This window comes from Lolium perenne, chromosome 3 (genome assembly GCF_019359855.2).
Source record: "Lolium perenne isolate Kyuss_39 chromosome 3, Kyuss_2.0, whole genome shotgun sequence".
Classification (NCBI taxonomy): Eukaryota; Viridiplantae; Streptophyta; class Magnoliopsida; order Poales; family Poaceae; genus Lolium; species Lolium perenne.
In genome coordinates, this window is record NC_067246.2 from 128,706,641 (window position 1) to 128,730,691 (window position 24,051).

A 24,051-nucleotide genomic window follows, 5' to 3' on the forward strand; every position below is an offset into this window, starting at 1 on the left:
CGGATCCCAACAAACACAACACCGATTACATCAGATGAATCTCAATCATGTAAGGCAGCTCATGAGATCATTGTATTGAAGTACATGGGATAGAGAGTACCAACTAGCTACTGCTAGAACCCGTAGTCCATGGGGGAACTACTCACGGAGCATGATGGAGGCGGTGGCGTCGATGGAGATGGCTTCCGGGGGCACTTCCCCGTCCCGGCAGGGTGCCGGAACAGAGACTTCTGTCCCCCGAATTGGAGTTTCGCGATGGCGGCGGCGCCCCTGGAGTCTTTCTGGAGTTTCGTCAATTGGTCTCGCATTTTTAGGTCGAAAGGGGTTAAATAGGCGAAGAGGCGGCGCAAGGGGGCGCCTGGGGGCTCCTCACAATAGGCTGGTGTGGCCAGGCCTGGGGCCGCGCCGCCTTATTTTCTGGTGGCCCTCTGGCCCTCCTCCGACTCCCCTTCGGTGTTCTGGAACCTTCCGGGAAAAATAAGATCTTGGGTCTTTGTTTCATCGAATTCCGAGAATATTGCCCGAACAGCCTTTCTGGAACCAAAAACAGCAGAAAACAGGAACTGGCACTGTGGCATCTTGTTAATAGGTTAGTTCCGGAAAACGCATAAAAACATTATAAAGTGCAAGCAAAACATGTAAGTATTGTCATAAAACAAGCATGGAACATCAGAAATTATGGATACGTTGGAGACGTATCACCGGCCATGGCGACCACCGGCCGGGGAGATAGATGCGAGATGGAAGAACGTCCGGCGAAGACATCGGATCGGGGTGAGCACGAGAGGATGAGGTCGGGGGGGGTGGGGAGTTAAGATGCTCGTAAATCATGCGGGAGAGGCACGACGTATATAAGGGAGGGCGAAATATTTGATAGGTGGGGTGCGCGGGAGGAGTGGAGGGAACAAATTTTTTTGACGCGGGTCTAGTCCAACTGACGTGCAGTCCAACTGACGCGCATTCGATCGTGTTGTCACGTCAAAACCCAGCACCGCCCATTTGCACTCCTCTTGACCTACCGGAATTTACTCCACGATATAACTGGCCATCATATCACGACCTCCTTCAGCCGCCGCTAGATCTCGCCACGTCTCTCGCCGCCACAGCTCGCCACGTCTCTCGCCGGCGAGACTTGTAAGACTCTCGCTCCGCGTCGAGACCAAGGATGGCGCCTACTAGTGGAGTACGTAAATAACATGTACGTCTCGCGATCGATCGTTGTTTCCGATTTGTAATCTTTCTTCATATTTTTTGCAGTGTCCAGTTTGCTTTGACAAGAAGGGGATGTGAGGCGGAGGGGGAGTCGCGTTAGGTTTTTTCGTGCAAACACTACAAGAGGGTTTTGAGGAGAAGAAGGTACATGCACTTATAAGTTTAAAATTCATTCAGATGTTTTATTAATTCACCGCCACATCAAAGTTTAACACGTGATCCTAGTAGTTATTGCTAGTTTAGTACTATTATTCAGATGTGTGTAATAATTGTTGGTCACCATATGTATTAACCGCTTATTTATGGTTGAGTTTTAGGATAGTTGTGATAACTTTTACGTTCATATGAGTTTTACGATAGTTGTAGCTGTTAGAGATAGAGGTATCGGTAGTTCAGTCCTATACCGATAGAAGTTCAGATATGTGCTGATAGAAGTTCAGATATGTGCTGATAGAAGTCCTAGATCTGAGACTCGGTGATTATCCGAGTAGACGCATAATTCTACCTGATCATTAGATTTTACAGTAGCTACATGCAATTCGTCATTCTTCAAGGTCCTAATATGACACGATGTGTAACATTCACATGTTTCTATCTTATTGAATTTTCAGAATAGTTAACTTACTTTTGTATTAACTCTACTGAATTTAGGTCATCCCTTGCTACTATAGACCGTATTTACTTAAGAAGTATGGTGTCCAGACCTCCCACAGGACAACTTTTGAAGCTGCACTTAAAACCAAAGATGGCCATGCATTTTTTGTTAATGTTACCAACAGAGCTGGCAGAACCTATATCAACGGAAGATTTTGGAACGAATTTGCTAGAGTGTACAATTTTAAGGTTGGCATGGAGTTAATTTTCAGAGTTAACTCATCTGGTCAGGATACTCTTGTAATAACTGGAACTGAACCACTAATCCATCCAGGTAATTTTCCACCTTTGGACAGAATGATTGATCATATTAATTATTCCATCTTATGTCAGTTATTTTAATTATGCAGCTTACTACCAGTTGTCCCGTACGAAGCGTGACATTGTTGACTCGCTCAGTAGTACTGATGGAACAATGATAAATTGGAGGATGATGCATACCGTTATTCTTCAGGTGGACAACTTGGACTACCTTGTTGAGTACCACAATGCTGGAGATTATGATCAAGGAGCACTAGTTGTCCCAATGCTGCATACTCTGAATTGGACAAACAGCAAAAATTACAACAAACACGTGGTAAGCAGTAGATCATATCATTTCATTAACTTTGCGAGCTACATTATGTACAAGTGTTAACTAAACTATGTCTCTACTGTTGGAACAGAAAATCCCTAGCCGATTGGTTCCTAAAGATATGGAACAATATGGTGCAATCAGTATTGTGTGCCATCCCAGTACTTTGGTGCGTGCGTCTGACGCAATTACTTCTGACGATGGTCGTCTCTGCGTCAGTGGGTGGAAGGAGTTCATGGACAAGGAAAAGCACCTTCAGATGGGTGACAAGATGCTGTTCTTGCTTTACCTGGGAAATGCAGGGGTTTACTTGTTTGCTACCCATGTGCCTGAAATCGATCTGGAGTAGCTAGTCAGTGATTCGTGGTGCCCGTGTGTCCAACTATGTAGCCCCTTTAGGTTTAAATTAAGTTGTAAGAATCTTTATGCGATTGGCGATTTTGCTTCTGTTAAAACAATATTTAGTCATATCGTGCTGCTGGTTGTAATCGTGTCAAGTGTCGATTAATTAAAACCATTGTCAAAGTTATGTTACCGACATGTTGGCTTTTCTTATATCTGTCCATATTTTAGCTTATATTAATTTGCTCTTAAACCCTTCTGGATAATTGAATGACAAGTTCGAGATCGTAAACATCTAAATAAGAACATTTCAAATGTTTGGAACAAAACATATAGTTGTATGCATAACATGTTTCTATCAATCTACATCACTATCTTCTTCTGAAGTTTTTCCCTCGTCATCATGTATGTTCTCTTCCAATATGAGACTATCTTCCTCATTCTCTAGTTCATCTTCGCTCATATCCATGTCAACATTGGGACTATCTTCCTCATTCTCTAGTTCACGAATTGTATGAGCATCATGAATATGTACAACTTCATCAGCATGATGATCATCCTCCTCTGCCTCCACCTCTGGTTCCTCGTCTAGGTCGACAACATCATGAAATGTATGGTCGACTGAACCTTCATCCTCCTGGTATGCGTCTTCATTCCGTACAAATGCATCATCGTTACCATCTTCTAATTCTGGAACGTCGTACACGTGTCTATGGCTGAACTTCTGCACCACTTTCCACGGATCACCAAACTTTGTATCCTCCAAATAGAAGCATGTTTCAGCTTGACTGGCCAATATGAATGGTGAATTCTTGAACCATAGGACAGAAGTGTTAACGCTTTTAAAATAACCATCATCTTTTATCTTGGAACCCCTGCCCGCAAGGTCGAACCAGTCGCAACGAAACAAGTACACGGACCTGTCACCGTGCTTGTTAGTCCCGTACTGCAGTTCAAGAACTTCTTGCAGAACACCATAGAACTCGGTCTCATCTGCATCACCAAAAGATCCCTTAGTCGCTACGCCCGAATTTTGAGTCTTCAGGTCTTTATCCCGAGTAAGCGTGCGAAATCTCGCACCCTTTACGTTGCAACCAGCGTATACTACTACACGCCGGTCTGGCCCAGCAGCCAGAGACTTCAAATCTTCTGATGCATTGTCCAACTGTCTCACATGGTTTGCAAACCAACCTGCAAACTCTCTCTGAACCGTCTCCTTGATGTCACGCACACCCCTACCTCCCAATTCTTATCGGAATTCACTGAAACATAGAAAAAACACATATGAAATACAGGACAATTATGTCTGCAACATTGAGAAGTAGTTATTAAAGTGAAGCTAACTACTTACTTGATATAACGTTCTACATCGTCACAGTTGTTCAGCACATACCAAACCATTTTGTCAAATTCCTTGTCAAAATGTTTCAAAATGGATTTCCCAAGACCTTTAGCTCCAACTGAAAATACTTCCATCTCGTCACGATCAGGTTTTCTCCATATGTCTTGGTTCCTATCATCTTTGTTAAATCTTGTTTCTGTGCCATCCTTGAAAAATCTAGAGCAAAAAATCAAACACTCATCAACAATGTAGCCCTCCGCGACAGAACCTTCTGGCCTTGCTTTGTTACAGACCGTAGACTTTAGATAACCTAATCTTCTCTCAACTGGATACATCCAACCATAATGAACAGGACCCCTCAAAAGAGCCTCGTCAGGAAGATGAATAGCTAAGTGCACCATTACATCAAAAAAGCTGGGGGGGACAGCTTCTCAAGTTTGCATAGGATCACAACAATTTCAACCTTCAATCGATTCAGCACATCAACTTTCAGGGTTTTGGCACACAGCTCCCTAAAAAATCTTCCTAGCTCTGCAATAGCCACATACATTTCCTTAGATGCAATTCCCTTGAGCCCAGCCGGCAACACTCGCTGCAGAAGTATGTGGCAATCATGCGTCTTCATACCGGTAACCTTACAACCATCAATATTCACACATCTTCCCCAGTTTGCGCAATAACCATCTGGGAACCTAGTGTTTGCCAAATACCTACACAAATGTCTCTTCTGTTCCTTCGAAAGCGTCCACGGTGCAGGGGGCTTCGCATAAGTTACTGCTGCATCATCATCATCCTTCACAATTTTCTTCAACCAATACTTCTCCCAGATTTTGAATTTCTTCAAATCAATTCTAGCACTAACAGTGTCCTTATTCCTGCCCTCAAGTTCAAGTAGTGTACCAACAATATTGTCACATATGTTCTTCTCAATATGCATCACATCTAAGTTGTGAGCTAACTTAAGTTCTGGCCAGTACGGTAGATGATGTAAGCTGACTTTCAGGTGCCATGTTGGTTCACCGGGTACAGTTGCACGCTTCCGCTTTCTACTTATTGGATTTTTCCCATGTTCAAAATCCTTAACCCTTTCTACCTTCTCAGCTACCTCTTTGGGTGTGTACTTCCTTGGTGGATCTCTAGTCTCAGTTTTACCATTGAAAAGTCTGCTTCTCCTGTATGGGTGACTTTTATCAAGAAATCGCCGATGCCCAATATATCCAATTTTGTTTTTCAAAGATTCATAGCAAGGATTCTCATCGCAATGCACACACGCATGAAATCCTCTTGTGCTTCGGCCTGACATAGTGGCATATCCAGGATAATCATGAATAGACCAAAGAAACGCATCATGCAATGGGAAATATTCCTCTGTGCATGCATCAAATGTCTGCACACCACTCCATAGCTGCATCATATCTTTTATCAGTGGCTGCATAAATACATGAAAATCTTTCCCTGGGGAATACTTTCCGGGGATTAGCAATGCCATCATGTAATTCGATTGATCCATGCACATCCATGGTGGGAAGTTGTAAGGAATGACAAAATCAGGCCACATCTTGTAAGGATTACTCATACTTCCAAAGGGGTAAAGCCGTCTGTGGCAAAACCTAGTCTTATGTTACGAGGATCTTTAGCAAACCGATGAAACTTGGCATCAAAGTGCTTCCATGCCTCACCATCAGTAGGGTGCCTCAGTACATTGGGCTCATCAACCCTCTTCTCTTTGTGCCATCTAGTATGTGTCGACATTTCCTTTTTAACAAATAGTCTCTGCAACCTTTTAATTATAGGAAAGTACCTTAACACCTTGTGAGGTATTTTCTTTTTTGCAGTAGGGTCTCTATATCTTGATAATCCACAAACATGGTAGTGCGTATCGTCCTTGTGATCTCCCCAAAATAAAGAACAATAAAACTTGCATACATGAATTGTCTCATAACCAAGCCCAACATCAGAAAGAACACTCTTAGCATCAGCATATGATTTGGGAAAGTCCACACGTGGCAAAGCTGTACGTAAAAGGTGAAGTAAGAGATCAAATCCTCTGTTTGTTATCCGGCTGTATGATTTGACATGAAGGAGCTTAATAATGAACGACAACCTAGTGAAAGTGGTGCATCCCTCATGAAGTTCTTTTTTGGCTGACTCAATTAGATTAGCATAAATATTTGGCAGGTTAGGACCTTTATTTCCAGACTTCTGCAGTTCATCGATCATACTAGACGAATCATCAACATAACAATCACCACTGTCTTCGTCTTCATCATTATCACTATCATACGCACCATCATCGTTTCTATCCCGCCCTTCGTCATCACTAAAACCTTCCCCATGTCTAGTCCATCTTGTATACGTCATGGACATACCTGAACAATTGCAGTGATCCTCGACTGTTTTTATATCCTGACGTATCCAATTTAGGCAGTCCTTGCAAGGGCACAGGATTGGTTCATCTGTATTGTCCAAGTGTTCTCGCGCAAACTTGATGAAATCCCTAACACCTGCCATGTACTTTGTTGTGAACTTCTGGGTGCCATCAGTTATCCAACTTCGATCCATTGCCTACAATTCAGTTAAGAATATGCCAACGTTCTTCAGAACAGATCTTGACAACTGATTAAAAAATCTAGACCTAGCGAACAATCAGGAGAACTCACCGATGATGCGTCTCGCCGCCTCCACAATGGAGCCTTCACGGATTTCTTCTCACCTCGACGAGAACCCTAGTCGATTCGACTGTTAGCAAGATCACCTAGATAGGCTGTGTCTGCTAGCGGTGCGACTTAAACGAGGCACCCGCGGCCGATATAAATATTAATAAGGAAATTATTATGTCGTAACATCTACATCACACCATTGAAATAAATATGTAGAATAGACTAGTTACGGATCCAGATCAAAACTCCATATCTACCTTAGCGGTAACACTCCGCGTCGGTCACGTCAAAGCCCTGGTTCGATTCTTCCAAAACACAATTTTTACTTAATTAAATATGTTACTGACAAGTGGGTCACGCATGATATATAAAACTAATAACATTTAATAAAGTAACTTAGTATTATTTACCTGCTATGTGGGTCCGTTGTATATGCAAATCACGGTTTACATACACCACGATCTTTTTGATTTCATCACCTATTAACAGACACGATGGAAGCCCTTCCCGGTTGGGTAATGGGTGACGATTTTTTGTTGACGAAAAATCATACCGTCAAGCATTACCTTAAATGCATGACGGAAGATGAATTCGTCACCTATAAGGACACATCCATGACGGTATGCATTTTTGTCACCAGGGTTTTCGTCAACAAATATCCCATTTCTTGTAGTGGGGTGTGCATACAACCATTCTTGGGAGAACAATATCCACTGATTATCTTGTTATTGAATGTGTAGGAATAGGACAAATCACACTCGGAAGATCCCTGCTGAAACTATTGGGAGCAGTCATAAATGTGGGAGAAGGCACCCTAAAATTCACCTCTACACCGGGGGTAGACATGTATTCCCTAAATCAAAGAGTAAGAAAAAGAATAAGAAGGGTAGGCGTAAAGCCCGAGGTAATGTTGATGCATCGTCTCTTGATAACATTTGATACACACTTTCTGCGCCTAGCTGAAAGGTGTTAAAGAAAAGCGCTTATGGGAGACAACCCATGATTTTACTTCTGCACTTTTATTTTATATTTGAGTCTTGGAAGTTGTTACTACTGTAGCAACCTCTCCTTATCTTATTTTTGTTGCATTGTTGTGCCAAGTAAAGTCTTTGATAGTAAGGTTCATACTAGATTTGGATTACTGCGCAGAAACAGATTTCTTGCTGTCACGAATCTGGGCCTAATTCTCTGTAGGAAACTCAGAAAATTATGCCAATTTACGTGAGTGATCCTCAGATATGTACGCAACTTTCATTCAATTTGAGCATTTTCATTTGAGCAAGTCTGGTGCCTCTTAGAAATTCGTCTTTACGAACTGTTCTGTTTTGACAGATTCTGCCTTTTATTTCGCATTGCCTGTTTTGTTATGCTTGATGGATTTTTCTATTCCATTAACTTTCAGTAGCTTTGTGCAATGTCCATAAGTGTTAAGAATGATTATGTCACCTCTGAACATGTGAATTTTGATTGTGCACTAACCCTCTAATGAGTTGTTTTAAGTTTGGTGTGGAGGAAGTTTTCAAGGATCAAGAGAGGGAGATGATACAATATGATCAAGAAGAGTGAAAGCTCTAAGCTTGGGGATGCCCCGGTGGTTCACCCCTGCATATTTCAAGAAGACTCAAGCGTCTAAGCTTGGGGATGCCCAAGGCACCCCCTTCTTCATCGACAACATTATCAGGTTCCTCTAGTGAAACTATATTTTTATTCCATCACATCTTATGTACTTTGCTTGGAGCGTCTGTTTGTTTTTGTTTTTGTTTTGTTTGAATAAAATGGATCCTAGCATTCATTGTGTGGGAGAGAGACACGCTCCGCTGTTGCATATGGACAAATATGTCCTTAGGCTTTACTCATAATATTCATGGCGAAGGTTGAATCTTCTTCGTTAAATTGTTATATGGTTGGAAACGGGAAATGCTACATGTGGTAATTGGTATAATGTCTTGGATAATGTGATACTTGGCAATTGTTGTGCTCATGTTTAAGCTCTTGCATCATATACTTTGCACCTATTAATGAAGAAATACATAGAGCTTGCTGAAATTTGGTTTGCATAATCGGTCTCTCTAAGGTCTAGATAATTTCTAGTAAGGGTCGAACAACAAGGAAGACGGTGTAGAGTCTTATAATGTTTACAATATGTCTTTTATGTGAGTTTTGCTGTACCGCTTCATACTTGTGTTTGTTTCGTATAACCTTGCTAGCCTAAGCCTTGTATCGAGAGGGAATACTTCTCATGCATCCAAAATCCTTGAGCCAACCACTATGCCATTTGTGTCCACCATACCTACCTACTACATGGTATTTCTCCGCCATTCCAAAGTAAATTGCCTGAGTGCTACCTTTAAACAATTCAAAATTTATCACCTCTGATTTGTGTCAATGTTTTATAGCTCATGAGGAAGTATGTGGTGTTTATCTTTCAATCTTGTTGGGCAATTATCACCAATGGACTAGTGGCTTCATCCGCTTATCCAATAACTTTGCAAAAAGAGCTGGCAATGGGATTCCCAGTCCCAAATTAATTAACCTTCACAATCTTACAAAAATAGACACTCCTCCATGGTATGTGATTGTTGGACGGCACCCGAGGATTCAGTTAGCCATGGCTTGAGAAAGCAAAGGTGGGGAGGAGTGTCATCTAAATAAAACTAAAATAAAAAGGCACTCCTTCATGGTATGAGATTGTTGGCAGGCACCCGAGGATTCGGTTAGCCATGGTTTGTGAAAGTAAAGGTTGGAAGGAGTGCCACCCAAAAATAAAAATGTTTCATGGGAGCCGCTCTTTGAAGGTTTGTCTGGCAAGGGGGTTAGAGTACCCGCTACCATTCGTTGACAACAACAAACACCTCTCAAAATTTACTTTTATGCTCTCTTTATGTTTTCAAAACCAAAGCTCTAGCATAAATATAGCAATCAATGCTTCCCTCTGCGAAGGGCCTTTCTTTTACTTTTATGTTGAGTCAGTTCACCTATTTCTCTCCATCTCAAGAAGCAAACACTTGTGTGAACTGTGCATTGATTCCTGCATACTTGCATATTGCACTTATTATATTACTTTATGTTGACAATATCCATGAGATATACATGTTACAAGTTGAAAGCAACCGCTGAAACTTAATATTCCTTTGTGTTGCTGATGCGTGTGGTTGGCACGTCCGTTGGGAACCCCAAGAGGAAGGTGTGATGCGCACAGCGGCAAGTTTCCCTCAGTAAGAAACCAAGGTTTAATCGGACCAGTAGGAGTCAAGAAGCACGTTGAAGGTTGATGGCGGCGGGATGTAGTGCGGCGCAACACCAGGGATTCCGGCGCCAACGTGGAACCTGCACAACACAACCAAAGTACTTTGCCCCAACGAAACAGTGAGGTTGTCAATCTCACCGGCTTGCTGTAACAAAGGATTAACCGTATTGTGTGGAAGATGATTGTTTGCAGAAAACAGTAAAACAAGTATTGCAGTAGATTGTATTTCAGTAAAGAGAATTGGACCGGGGTCCACAGTTCACTAGAGGTGTCTCTCCCATAAGACAAGCAGCATGTTGGGTGAACAAATTACAGTTGGGCAATTGACAAATAAAGAGAGCATGACCATGCACATACATATCATGATGAGTATAGTGAGATTTAATTGGGCATTACGACAAAGTACATAGACCGCCATCCAACTGCATCTATGCCTAAAAAGTCCACCTTCAGGTTATCATCCGAACCCCCTCCAGTATTAAGTTGCAAAGCAACAGACAATTGCATTAAGTATGGTGCGTAATGTAATCAACAACTACATCCTTAGACATAGCATCAATGTTTTATCCCTAGTGGCAACAGCACAACACAACCTTAGAACTTTCTGTCACTGTCCCAGGTGTCAATGCAGGCATGAACCCACTATCGAGCATAAGTACTCCCTCTTGGAGTTACAAGCATCTACTTGGCCAGAGCATCTACTAGTAACAGAAAGCATGCAAGATCATAAACAACACATAGATATAACTTTGATAATCAACATAACAAGTATTCTCTATTCATCGGATCCCAACAAACGCAACATATAGAATTACAGATAGATGATCTTGATCATGTTAGGCAGCTCACAAGATCCGACAATGATAGCACAATGGGGAGAAGACAACCATCTAGCTACTGCTATGGACCCATAGTCCAGGGGTAGACTACTCACACATCACACCGGAGGCGACCATGGCGGCGTAGAGTCCTCCGGGAGATGATTCCCCTCTCCGGCAGGGTGCCGAAGGCGATCTCCTGGATCCCCCGAGATGGGATCGGCGTTGGCGGCGTCTCTGGAAGGTTTTCCGTATCATGGCTCTCGGTACTGGGGGTTTCATCACTGAGGCTTTAAGTAGGCGGAAGGGCAAGTCAGGAGGGGGCACAGGGGACCCACACCATAGGCCGGCGCGGCCAGGGGTGGGGCCGCGCCGCCCTAGGGTTTGGCCACCCCGTGGCCCCTCTTCGTTTCGTCTTCGGACTTCTGGAAGCTTCGTGGAAAAATAGGCCCCTGGGCTTTGATTTCGTCCAATTCCGAGAATATTTCCTTACTAGGATTTCTGAAACCAAAAACAGCAGAAAACAAAGAATCGGCACTTCGGCATCTTGTTAATAGGTTAGTTCCAGAAAATGCACGAATATGACATAAAGTGTGCATAAAACATGTAGATAACATCAATAATGTGGCATGGAACATAAGAAATTATCGATACGTTGGAGACGTATCAGCATCCCCAAGCTTAGTTCTGCTCGTCCCGAGCAGGTAAAACGATAACACAGATAATTTCTGAAGTGACATGCCATCATAATCTTGATCATACTATTTGTAAAGCATATGTAATGAATGCAGCGATCAAAACAATGTATATGACATGAGTAAACAAGTGAATCATAAAGCAAAGACTTTTCATGAATAGCACTTCAAGACAAGCATCAATAAGTCTTGCATAAGAGTTAACTCATAAAGCAATAATTCAAAGTAAAGGTATTGAAGCAACACAAAAGAAGATTAAGTTTCAGCGGTTGCTTTCAACTTGTAACATGTATATCTCATGGATATTGTCAACATAGAGTAATATAATAAGTGCAATAAGCAAGTATGTAGGAATCAATGCACAGTTCACACAAGTGTTTGCTTCTTGAGGTGGAGAGAAATAGGTGAACTGACTCAACATTGAAAGTAAAAGAATGGTCCTCCATAGAGGAAAAGCATCGATTGCTATATTTGTGCTAGAGCTTTGATTTTGAAAACATGAAACAATTTTGTCAACGGTAGTAATAAAGCATATGCATCATGTAAATTATATCTTATAAGTTGCAAGCCTCATGCATAGTGTACTAATAGTGCCCGCACCTTGTCCTAATTAGCTTGGACTACCTGGATTATCACCGCAATACATATGCTTTAACCAAGTATCACAAAGGGGTACCTCTATGCACTTTGTACAAAGGTCTAAGGAGAAAGCTCGCATTGGATTTCTCGCTATTGATTATTCTCAACTTAGACATCCATACCGGGACAACATAGACAACAGATAATGGACTCCTCTTTTATGCATACGCATGTAACAACAATTAATAATTTTCTCATATGAGATTGAGGATTTTGTCCAAAACTGAAACTTCCACCATGGATCATGGCTTTAGTTAGCGGCCCAATGTTCTTCTCTAACAATATGCATGCTTAACCATAAGGTGGTAGATCGCTCTTGCTTCAGACAAGACGAACATGCATAGCAACTCACATGATATTCAACAAAGAATAGTTGATGGCGTCCCCAGAAACATGGTTATCGCACAACAAGCAACTTAATAAGAGATAAAGTGCATAAGTACATATTCAATACCACAATAGTTTTTAAGCTATTTGTCCCATGAGCTATATATTGTAAAGGTGAATGATGGAATTTTAAAGGTAGCACTCAAGAAATTTACTTTGGAATGGCGGAGAAATACCATGTAGTAGGTAGGTATGGTGGACACAAATGGTATAGTGGTTGGCTCAAGTATTTTGGATGCATGAGAAGTATTCCCTCTCGATACAAGGTTTAGGCTAGCAAGGCTTATTTGAAACAAACACAAGGATGAACCGGTGCAGCAAAACTCACATAAAAGACATATTGAAAACATTATAAGACTCTACACCGTCTTCCTTGTTGTTCAAACTCAATACTAGAAATTATCTAGACCTTAGAGAAACCAAATATGCAAACCAAATTTAGCATGCTCTATGTATTTCTTCATTAATGGGTGCAAAGCATATGATGCAAGAGCTTAATCATGAGCACAACAATTGCCAAGTATCACATTACCCAAGACATTAATAGCAATTACTACATGTATCATTTTCCAATTCCAACCATATAACAATTTAACGAAGAAGAAACTTCGCCATGAATACTATGAGTAGAAACCAAGGACATACTTGTCCATATGCTACAGCGGAGCGTGTCTCTCTCCCATAAAGTGAATGCTAGGATCCATTTTATTCAAACAAAACAAAAAACAAAAACAAACCGACGCTCCAAGAAAAAGCACATAAGATGTGATGGAATAAAAATATAGTTTCAGGGGAGGAACCTGATAATGTTGTCGATGAAGAAGGGGATGCCTTGGGCATCCCCAAGCTTAGATGCTTGAGTCTTCTTAATATATGCAGGGGTGAACCACCGGGGCATCCCCAAGCTTAGAGCTTTCACTCTCCTTGATCATGTTGCATCATACTCCTCTCTTGATCCTTGAAAACTTCCTCCACACCAAACTCGAAACAACTCATTAGAGGGTTAGTGCACAATATAAATTAACATATTCAGAGGTGACACAATCATTCTTAACACTTCTGGACATTGCATAATGCTACTGGACATTAGTGGATCAAAGAAATTCATCCAACATAGCAAAAGAGGCAATGCGAAATAAAAGGCAGAATCTGTCAAAACAGAACAGTTCGTATTGACGAATTTTAAAATGGCACCAGACTTGCTCAGATGAAAATGCTCAAATTGAATGAAAGTTGCGTACATATCTGAGGATCATGCACGTAAATTGGCTTAATTTTCTGAGCTACCTACAGGGATGTGGACCCAGATTCGTGACAGCAAAGAAATCTGGAACTGCGCAGTAATCCAAATCTAGTACTTACTTTTCTATCAACGGCTTAACTTGGCACAACAAAACACAAAACTAAGATAAGGAGAGGTTGCTACAGTAGTAAACAACTTCCAAGACATAAAATAAAAACAAAGTACTGTAGGTAAAAACATGGGTTGTCTCCCATAAGCGCTTTTCTTTAACGCCTTTCAGCTAGGCGCAGAAAGTGTGTATCAAGTATTATCAAGAGACGAAGTGTCAACATCATAATTTGTTCTCATAATAGAATCAAAAGGGTACTTAATTCTCTTTCTAGGGAAGTGTTCCATACCTTTCTTGAGAGGGAATTGATATTTTATATTACCTTCCTTCATATCAATGATAGCACCAACAGTTCGAAGAAAAGGTCTTCCCAATATAATGGGACAAGATGCATTGCATTCAATATCCAAGACAACAAAATCAACGGGAACAAGATTATTGTTAACGGTAATGCGAACATTATCAACTTTACCCAAAGGTTTCTTTGTAGAATGATCAGCAAGATTAACATCCAAATAACAATTTTTCAGCGGTGGCAAGTCAAGCATATTGTAAATTTTCTTAGGCATAACAGAAATACTTGCACCAAGATCACATAAAGCATTACAATCAAAATCTTTAACCTTCATCTTAATGATGGGCTCCCAACCATCCTCTAGCTTTTTAGGAATAGAGGCTTCGCGCTCTAGTTTCTCTTCTCTAGCTTTTATGAGAGCATTCGTAATATGATGCGTGAAAGCCAAATTTATAGCACTAGCATTAGGACTTTTAGCAAGTTTTTGCAAGAACTTTATAACTTCAGAGATGTGGCAATCATCAAAATTCAAACCATTATAATCTAAAGCAATGGGATCATCATCCCCAATGTTGGAAAAAATTTCAGCAGCTTTATCACGGGCAGTTTCAGTAGCTTTAGCGCTTTCGTGCAATTTTTCGCGCTTTGCATTAGAAGTGGAAACATTGCTAACACCAATTCTTTTATTAGTATTAGTAGGAGGTGCAGCAACATGTATAGCATTAGCATTACTAGTGGTGGTAATAGTCCAAACTTTAGCTACATTCTTCTCTTTAGCTAGTTTTTCATTTTCTTCTCTATCCCACCTAGCACGCAGTTCAGCCATTAATATTATATTCTCATTAATTCTAACTTGAATGGCATTTGCTGTAGTAACAATTTTATTATGATGATTCTCATTAGGCAAAACTTTTGATTTCAAAAGATCAACATCAGCAGCAAGACTATCGACTTTAGAAGCAAGTATATCAATTTTCCCAAGCTTTTCTTCAACAGATTTGTTAAAAGCAGTTTGTGTACTAATAAATTCTTTAAGCATGACTTCAAGTCCAGGGGGTGAACTCCTATTATTGTTGTAATAATTCCCATAAGAATTAGCATAGCCGTTGCCACTATTATAAGGATATGGCCTATAGTTTTTACTAGAATTGTTCCGGTAAGCATTGTTGTTGAAATTATTATTTTTAATGAAGTTTACATCAACATGTTCTTCTTGTGCAACCAATGAAGCTAACGGAACATTATTAGGATCAATATTAGTCCTATCATTCACAAGCATAGACATAATAGCATCAATCTTATCACTCAAGGAAGAGGTTTCTTCGACAGAATTTACCTTCTTACCTTGTGGAGCTCTTTCTGTGTGCCATTCAGAGTAGTTGATCATCATATTATCAAGAAGCTTTGTTGCTTCACCAAGAGTGATGGACATAAAGGTACCTCCAGCAGCTGAATCCAATAAATTCCGCGAAGAAAAATTTAGTCCTGCATAGAAGGTTTGGATGATCATCCAAATAGTCAGTCCATTGGTTGGGCAATTTTTAACCAGAGATTTCATTCTTTCCCAAGCTTGAGCAACATGTTCAGTATATAATTGTTTAAAATTCATTATGCTACACCTCAAAGATATAATTTTAGCAGGGGGATAATATCTACCAATAAAAGCATCCTTGCATTTAGTCCATGAATCAATACTATTCTTAGGCAGAGATAGCAACCAATCTTTAGCTCTTCCTCTTAATGAGAAAGGGAACAATTTTAGTTTAATAATGTCACCATCTACATCTTTATATTTTTGCATTTCACATAGTTCAACAAAATTATTAAGATGGGCAGCAGCATCATCAGAACTAACACCAGAAAATTGCTCTCGCATAACAAGGTTCAGTAAAGCAGGTTTAATTTCAAAGAATTCTGCTGTAGTAGCAGGTGGAGCAATAGGTGTGCATAAGAAATCATTATTATTTGTGGTTGTGAAGTCACACAACTTAGTATTTTCAGCGTTGGCCATTTTAGCAACAGTAAATAAAGCAAACTAGATAAAGTAAATGCAAGTAAACTAATTTTTTTGTGTTTTTGATATAGCAAACAAGATAGCAAATAAAGTAAAACTAGCAACTAATTTTTTTGTATTTTGATTTAGTGCAGCAAACAAAGTAGTACATAAAACTAAGCAAGACAAAAACAAAGTAAAGAGATTGAGAAGTGGAGACTCCCCTTGCAGCGTGTCTTGATCTCCTCGGCAACGGCGCCAGAAATTTGCTTGATGCGTGTGGTTGGCACGTCCGTTGGGAACCCCAAGAGGAAGGTGTGATGCGCACAGCGGCAAGTTTCCCTCAGTAAGAAACCAAGGTTTAATCGGACCAGTAGGAGTCAAGAAGCACGTTGAAGGTTGATGGCGGCGGGATGTAGTGCGGCGCAACACCAGGGATTCCGGCGCCAACGTGGAACCTGCACAACACAACCAAAGTACTTTGCCCCAACGAAACAGTGAGGTTGTCAATCTCACCGGCTTGCTGTAACAAAGGATTAACCGTATTGTGTGGAAGATGATTGTTTGCAGAAAACAGTAAAACAAGTATTGCAGTAGATTGTATTTCAGTAAAGAGAATTGGACCGGGGTCCACAGTTGACTAGAGGTATCTCTCCCATAAGACAAGCAGCATGTTGGGTGAACAAATTACAGTTGGGCAATTGACAAATAAAGAGAGCATGACCATGCACATACATATCATGATGAGTATAGTGAGATTTAATTGGGCATTACGACAAAGTACATAGACCGCCATCCAACTGCATCTATGCCTAAAAGTCCACCTTCAAAGTTATCATCCGAACCCCTCCGGTATTAAGTTGCACAGCAACAGTCAATTGCATTAAGTATGGTGCGTAATGTAATCAACAACTACATCCTTAGACATAGCATCAATGTTTTATCCCTAGTGGCAACAGCACAACACAACCTTAGAACTTTCTGTCACTGTCCCAGGTGTCAATACAGGCATGAACCCACTATCGAGCATAAGTACTCCCTCTTGGAGTTACAAGCATCTACTTGGCCAGAGCATCTACTAGTAACGGAAAGCATGCAAGATCATAAACAACACATAGATATAACTTTGATAATCAACATAACAAGTATTCTCTATTCATCGGATCCCAACAAACGCAACATATAGAATTACAGATAGATGATCTTGATCATGTTAGGCAGCTCACAAGATCCGATAATGATAGCACAATGGGGAGAAGACAACCATCTAGCTACTGCTATGGACCCATAGTCCAGGGGTAGACTACTCACACATCACACCGGAGGCGACCATGGCGGCGTAGAGTCCTCCGGGAGATGATTCCCCTCTCCGGCAGGGTGTCGGAGGCGATCTCCTGGATCCCCCGAGATGGGATCGGCGTTGGCGGCGTCTCTGGAAGGTTTTCCGTATCGTGGCTCTCGGTACTGGGGGTTTCGTCACGGAGGCTTTAAGTAGGCGGAAGGGCAAGTCAGGAGGGGGCACAGGGGACCCACACCATAGGCCGGCGCGGCCAGGGGTGGGGCCGCGCCGCCCTAGGGTTTGGCCACCCCGTGGCCCCTCTTCGTTTCGTCTTCGGACTTCTGGAAGCTTCGTGGAAAAATAGGCCCCTGGGCTTTGATTTCGTCCAATTCCGAGAATATTTCCTTACTGGGATTTCTGAAACCAAAAACAGCAGAAAACAGCAACTGGCACTTCGGCATCTTGTTAATAGGTTAGTTCCAGAAAATGCACGAATATGACATAAAGTGTGCATAAAACATGTAGATAACATCAATAATGTGGCATGGAACATAAGAAATTATCGATACGTTGGAGACGTATCAGTTGCTTCAATGCCTTTACTTTGAATTTATTGCTTTATGAGTTAACTCTTATGCAAGACTTATTGATGCTTGTCTTGAAAGTACTATTCATGAAAAGTCTTTGCTATATGATTCATTTGTTTACTCATTGCATTTACCATTGCTTTGATCGCTGCATTCATTACATGTGCTTACAATAATATGATCAAGATTATGATGGCATGTCACTTCAGAAATTATCTTTGTTATCGTTTACCTACTCGGGACGAGCAGGAACTAAGCTTGGGGATGCTGATACGTCTCCAATGTATCGATAATTTCTTATGTTCCATGCCACTTTATTGATGATACCTACATGTTTTATGCATACTTTATGTCATATTTATGCATTTTCCGGCACTAACCTATTAACGAGATGCCGAAGAGCCAGTTGCTGTTTTCTGCTGTTTTTGGTTTCAGAAATCCTAGTAAGGAAATATTCTCGGAATTGGACGAAATCAACGCCCAGGATCTTATTTTTCCACGAAGCTTCTGGAACACCGGGAGAGAAACGAAGTGGGGCGATGAGGCGGCCAGACGCTAGGGCGGTGCGGCCCAAGCCCTGGCCGCGCCGGCCTAGTGTGTGGGCCCCTCACGTCGCCCCTAAACCTACCTCTCCGACTATAAGAAGCCTTCGTCGATAATAACTCCAGTACCGAGAGCCACAATACGGAAAACCTTCCAGAGACGCCGCCGCCGCCAATCCCATCTCGGGGGATTCAGGAAATCATCTCCGGCACCCTGCCGGAGAGGGGAATCATCTCCCGCAGGACTCTTCACCGCCATGGTCGCCTCCGGAGTGATGTGTGAGTAGTTCACCCCTGGACTATGGGTCCATAGCAGTAGCTAGATGGTCGTCTTCTCCTAATTGTGCTTCATTGTTGGATCTTGTGAGCTGCCTAACATGATCAAGATCATCTATCTGTAATGCTACATGTTGTGTTTGTTGGGATCCGATGAATAGAGAATACTATGCTATGTTGATTATTAATCTATTATCTATGTGTTGTTTATGATCTTGCATGCTCTCCGTTACTAGTAGAGGCTCTGGCCAAGTTTTTACTTTTAACTCCAAGAGGGAGTATTTATGCTCGATAGTGGATTCATGCCTCCATTAAATCTGGGACAATGACAGAAAGTTCTAAGGTTGTGGATGTGCTGTTGCCACTAGGGATAAAACATCGATGCTATGTCTAAGGATGTAGTTGTTGATTACATTACGCACCATACTTAATGCAATTGTCTGTTGTTTGCAACTTAATACTGGAAGGGGTTCGGATGATAACCTGAAGGTGGACTTTTTAGGCATAGATGCATGCTGGATAGCGGTCTATGTACTTTGTCGTAATGCCCAATTAAATCTCACAATACTCATCATATCATGTATGTGCATGGTCATGCCCTCTTTATTTGTCAATTGCCCAACTGTAATTTGTTCACCCAACATGCTTATTCTTATCGGAGAGATGCCTCTAGTGAACTGTGGACCCCGGTCCATTCTTTTAATCGAATACAATCTACTGCAATACTTGTTCTACTGTTTTATGCAAACAATCATCATCCACACTATACATCTAATCCTTTGTTACAGCAAGCCGGTGAGATTGACAACCTCACTGTCACGTTGGGGCAAAGTAATTTGGTTGTGTTGTGCAGGTTCCACGTTGGCGCCGGAATCCCTGGTGTTGCGCCGCACTACACTCCGCCGCCATCAACCTTCAACGTGCTTCTTGGCTCCTACTGGTTCGATAAACCTTGGTTTCTTACTGAGGGAAAACTTGCCGCTGTACGCATCACACCTTCCTCTTGGGGTTCCCAACGGACGCGTGCTGTACGAGTATCATCCACCAACATACTTTTTGGTAGGTTTAGTTTTGATTAGGCCATATACACATGGAAAGCTAGGTTTGGCACACTTTGGCACATTGTAGCCACCGGTATACCCGCAGCGGGACACTTCAGCCTACAAGTCGATGAATCTTCCAAGTGTTATCGCCCGAAAGAGAGGAATGTCACACATGGGAGCTATGCCTTGCACCATTTGGTGAATCACACCTTCCACCACACTTTCACACATATCCTAGGTCGACATGCAAGTTTTGGTGGCATTCCGGTGCTCCGGCGGTCGTTCCCCCCCAAAACGCTGGTCTGCGTGCCTCGGGGGGTCTACCCCCTAGATTTCACCGCGCGAGGTTCCACCAACATACTTTTCGGTAGGTTTGGTTTTGATTAGGCCATATACACATGGAAAGCTAGGTTTGGCTCACTTTGCCACATTGTAGCCACCGGTATACCCGCAGCGGGACACTTCAGCCTACAAGTCGAGGAATCTTCCAAGTGTTATCGCCTGAAAGAGAGGAATGTCACACATGGGAGCAATTTGTTGCACCATTTGGTGAATCACACCTTCCACCACACTTTCACACATATCCTAGGTCCACATGCAAGTTTTGGTGGCATTCCGGTGCTCCGGGGGTCACTCCCCCCGAAAACGGCGGTCTGCGTGCCTCGGGGGGTCTACCCCCCTAGATTTCTCCGCGCGAGGTTCCACCAACATACTTTTTGGTAGTTTTAGTTTTGATTAGGCCATATACACATGGAAAGCTAGGTTTGGCACACTTTGACACATTGTAGCCACCGGTATACCCACAGCGGGACACTTCAGCCTACAAGTCGATGAATCTTCCAAGTGTTATCGCCCGAAAGAGAGGAATGTCACACATGGGAGCTATGCCTTGCACCATTTGGTGAATCACACCTTCCACCACACTTTCACACATATCCTAGGTCGACATGCAAGTTTTGGTGGCATTCCGGTGCTCCGGCGGTCGTTCCCCCCCTCCCAAAACGGCGGTCTGCGTGCCTCGGGGGGTCTACCCCCCTAGATTTCACCGCGCGAGGTTCCACCAACATACTTTTTGGTATGTTTAGTTTTGATTAGGCCATATACACATGGAAAGCTAGGTTTGGATCAGTTTGGCACATTGTAGCCACCGGTATACCCGCAGTGGTACACTTCAGCCTACAAGTCGATGAATCTTCCAAGTGTTATCGCCCGAAAGAGAGGAATTTCACACATGGGAGCTATGCCTTGCACCATTTGGTGAATCACACCTTCCACCACACTTTCACACATATCCTAGGTCCACATGCAAGTTTTGGTGGCATTCCGGTGCTCCGGCGGTCGTTCTCTCCCGAAAACGGCGGTCTGCGTGCCTCGGGGGGTCTACCCCCTAGATTTCACCGCGCGAGGTTCCACCAACATACTTTTTGGTAGGTTTAGTTTTGATTAGGCCATATACACATGGAAAGCTAGGTTTGGCACACTTTGGCGCGCCGGGCCCTCTCCTCCCCGCAGCCGCCGCCCCGACGATGATGGAACACTGCCGGCGCACCAGCAAGGAATGCTGCACCGGCGACAAAATGAATCCGTGTAGTTTCAAAATATCATTAAATAATACACATGTTAAAATACAGGTTTCATATAATTTTGAAATAGATTTGAATCTTTAAGTGGTGAAGAAAAAAATTTATTGTACCACAGCGCACGGCAAAGGTGATTTTGCACGGCAAAGAGCTCTTTGCCGTGTACAGGCGCACGGCAAAGGTGGAGCACACCGCAAAGAGCTCTTTGCCGTGCACAGGCGCACGACAAAGGTGGAGCACACGGCAAAGAGCCAATCATTATCTGCCAGCTCGACCGGCCACAGGCCAATCTGAGCCACACACACACGCGCACACGCGCCCGTCTCCCTCTCGCCCCCGGCCTACTGCCCCCCACGCGCGCCGCCGCGCCTCGCCCTGCCCGCCATCGCGCCGCCGCCCCCGCCGCCTCGCCGCCGTGCCTCCCGGCCACCGCCCCTCCGCGCCTCGCCGCCTCCCCTCCTGCAAACCCGCGCCCCCGACGCGCCTCCCGGCCACCTCCTCCCGTCGCGCCGCCACCGCCTCGCCGCCCCGCTCGCCGGCCCCTCCTCCCGGCTCGTCGACGCACCGGCAGCGTCCTCCTCCCACCTCGCCGCCCCGCACCAGATCCCCTCCTCCGGCTCGCCGGCAGATCGAGTACGTGCGCCCCGGCCCCGATTTCGTCCCTGCATATATTAGTGTAGGACTTAGTTTAGGACCCGGCCTGCAGCTTAGTTTAGGATTTAGTGTATTTAGGATTTATTGGATTTAGTGTAGTTTAGTTTATGATTTAGTGTAGGAGTTTTAAAATTGGATTTAGTGTAGGATTTTTTAAAATAGTATTTAGTGTAGGATTTTTAAGAATAGGTTAAAAATAGGCCAATGTAGGAAAAAAGATAATGTCCTGCAAGCAAATTATAAGTAATAGTTGTCAAACAAATTGTGTTCGCTTCCATTAGTAATTCATTTTCTCACTATGCAGGCGATGCTTCGAGGTGGACACGGGGGGCAGCGTCGCGAGGGTCTCCGAGGGGGCGTCCTGGATCTTCTTCGAGGTGGACACGGGGGGCGGCATCGCGGGGGTCTTTGAGGGGGCGTCCCGGATCTTCTTCGCCGATTCGCTCACGCGTCAAGGGTAAAAATCTCGCCCCTATGTACCTAGGTTTTTTGGGGTCTAGATCACCAAGTATGTCGCGTTACCTAGGCGTCTTTTCTCGACCGTAAGGGTTACGCGGATAAATATGCATTAGTGGTCTCGCATATTATGAAGCGTAACTCTTACGGCATTTATCGGGACAGTCGGCGGATGCGTAGTTGGGTATGTTCTCCCTGCTCTACCCTGATCCGAGTCAGGATTTTGGCAGCGCCTCCCCATTGTTCTCCGGATGCACACCCCTCTCGGCTTTTTGGCGAGACGTGTATCGGGAGAGCAGCGGGAAGGTGCTGCCGAAATTCTTTCTTGGATCAGGGTAGAGCAGGGAGAACATACTCAATCTATAGATCCGGCGGCTGCTAGGAGCCCACCTAGTAGAGATTCAGGTTGATGCATGCGTAAAAAAGAAAAAAATAAAATGCGGATCATGTTTGATATAAATTCTAAGTTTGTCTGTTTTGGTGCTGGTTAGAGGATGGATAATCATGAATGGATGTACGATGGCAGAATTGGTCCGTGGAAATATACTGAGGAATGGGGAGAAAAGACCAAGCAGTTCGTGGACAGGGCGTTTGACATCCCTAGCAGACCCAGGACAGTTTTTTGCCCTTCTAGTAAGTGCAACAACCAAAAAAACACAGGACAAGGAAACTATGAGTCTTCACCTAATCAAGTGTGGGTTCAAACCGTCCTACAAGATTTGGACTTTTCATGGAGAAAAGGCGAAGAAACGTGCTAGGAAGGAGGTGCAACAGATTCAGCCTACGAGAGAATATGGTACTGGGTTTGATAGGTGCCTAGAGAACTTGGCTAATGGTAATGTGCCTGAAAGCCCTCATGTAGAGGCGGAGACATCTAGGGATGCGGAGACAAGTGAGGAGCCGGAGGAAAACACAAAGAAGTATTACGAGGCTTTGTTTGCTTCGCAGAAACCCCTACACGTAAATACAGATGTTACCCAACTAGATGCCATCGCTCGCCTTTTGTCCTTTAAGTGCCAGAGGAATCTGTGCAGAGATGGGTTCGATGAACTTCTGGTCCTCGTTGGCAACATTCTGCCGAAAGGGCACCTCTTGCCGCAAAACTTCTACTATTCGAAAAAATTGCTCAGTGACCTCAAGATGTCATCTCAGCAGATACACGCTTGTCCAAAGGGATGCATGCTATTCAGAGAGGAGCATGCTAACACAAACTATTGCATCCATTGCAAAATCTCTAGGTACTTTGAGGTTGACACCAATGGTGATGGTCAGAAGAGGCAGACCATGGTTGCCAAGAATATCCTCCGCTATCTTCAGTCCTACCGAGGATCCAGCGGCTCTTCATGACCGAGGATACTGCCCAGTAGATGAGGTGGGCTGTAGAAGGGATCAGACCAGACAGTGGCAAGATGATACATCCGTCG